Source organism: Limulus polyphemus, unplaced genomic scaffold, assembly GCF_000517525.1.
Source record: "Limulus polyphemus unplaced genomic scaffold, Limulus_polyphemus-2.1.2 Scaffold145, whole genome shotgun sequence".
In the NCBI taxonomy this organism is placed as follows: Eukaryota; Metazoa; Arthropoda; class Merostomata; order Xiphosura; family Limulidae; genus Limulus; species Limulus polyphemus.
The window spans coordinates 136,878-138,712 of NW_013665755.1; positions in this window are offsets into that span (position 1 = coordinate 136,878).

Here is a 1,835-nt window from a genome sequence, read left to right on the forward strand (position 1 = left end):
TCATGTTATTGGTACTTTAAGCAACTTGTTGGCTTAACAGCCAAGTTGAAGTAACCTAAGAATCAGGGACAGCCATTAATTTAGAGCTTTTGGCCAGAGATGGAGGGCAACTGATCTGGAACACCCACTGCCTACATAACTACTGTTAATCAAATTGTGAGACTGACTGTCTCAATATCAACATCTCCACAGCTGAAAGTGAGGATCATGTTCAGTGACATATCATGGTTCAAACGTTTAACCTTCTGGTCAGCAGCTCAGCATACTAACTACTAGGCAATGCTTGACCCAAAATACGTTTTACATTTTTAATATATTATATAGGATGATAGTCCTTTTCTTATACTGGCATTTTTACACTGCTATTTTCTATTGTTTGCAAAAGTATCTTTGTACTGTTATGTATAGGTATCTCATTTTAATTTAAGCCTTGTATTGGAAAGTATGAGCTTGCTATCCACTACAACGTCCATGTATGTGTAAGTCTTGCCTGTTTTTTACCTGAGGGTGTCATGGTTGAAGAACTGTCATATTTCTCTTTTGCATAATTGAAAAATAATATATCTATATTCAGGTGATTTTTTTTTTTTAATATTCATGTGTGGTATCTTTATTCAGGTGATTTTTTTTTTAAATATTCATGTGTGGTATCTTTATTCAGGTGATTTTGTTAAAAATATTCATGCGTGGTATCTGTGTTTAATTGCTTAATGCTTATGAATAAGTTATGAAGGGTTGTAAGGTTGCACAGATTATCTGTCTTAGACAAAGGTTACATACAATTGTTGTCATTCTATAGAGATTTATACTTGTTTGATCCTGTTTCTATATTATTACTTTCCTGGGGTGTGGGTTATACTCACTGAGAGGTGGTACAGAGATATGTGCAAGTTAGTATGAGCTGGGTGTTTATTTATCTTGAATAGGAATGATTTTTGATGTGGGTAATTTAGGATTATGGGATATTGCAAAAGAAACATTCATTTCGACTTTACAGTATAATTTATCATGACTCTTGCTCCAGGCTTAGTATAATGTAGTGCAGTCTGCTTTCTTCACCAACCAACTGAACTAATTAGAACAAACATCAAGACCAGTCAAAAAAAAAAAGACTCCAGTTTGACTCCACATGTGTAAAAAATATAGATTTGTTTTCCTTTTTTCACAGTTGTATTTCAAGTTTTTTGTTTCTTTTTGGTGACTATGTAAAATGTTTTTTTTGCAAAACATTTCCCGAACAGTTGCTTATTGCAAATTACTTACAGCTTCACTGTTGGAAACCTGTGTACCTGAATACCATAGTTATGTAAGCATATTTTATATGGTTCCTAAACTTAACTGGATATTTCCTAACTTTTTAATACATAATATTTGTTATCCCTGATTTATAAACATTTCCATACATTTATAAAGTTTCAGTTTATTGAAGGTTGCAATTAGTTTTTTAAAACAAAGATTAATTTGTTTATTTGATTTTGCATTTAATTAAGCTTATGATAAATTGTAATTGGAGATTTTACTGTAGAAATACTTTACTTTGTATATAGTTTTTGTGGACATTTTTGTTCATGTTTAATTTGATAATACAAAAACAATAACGAATTTATAGTGTATGTTCAAAAATATAAGCATCAAAAACAGTGCTTCTTGATTTTTCTTTTGAGTCTCAAAGATGAAGAGCAGAGTTTTGATTCCTGGATTCACACACTTACATATATTTGTATGTTGTATTTATAACAAATATATTGTTAAGACAACGCAGGTCAGTAACGCTTGTATCACGCCACTTTCTTCTCGAACCTTCATGAAATATCAGGAGTTTACTAGATCTCGGT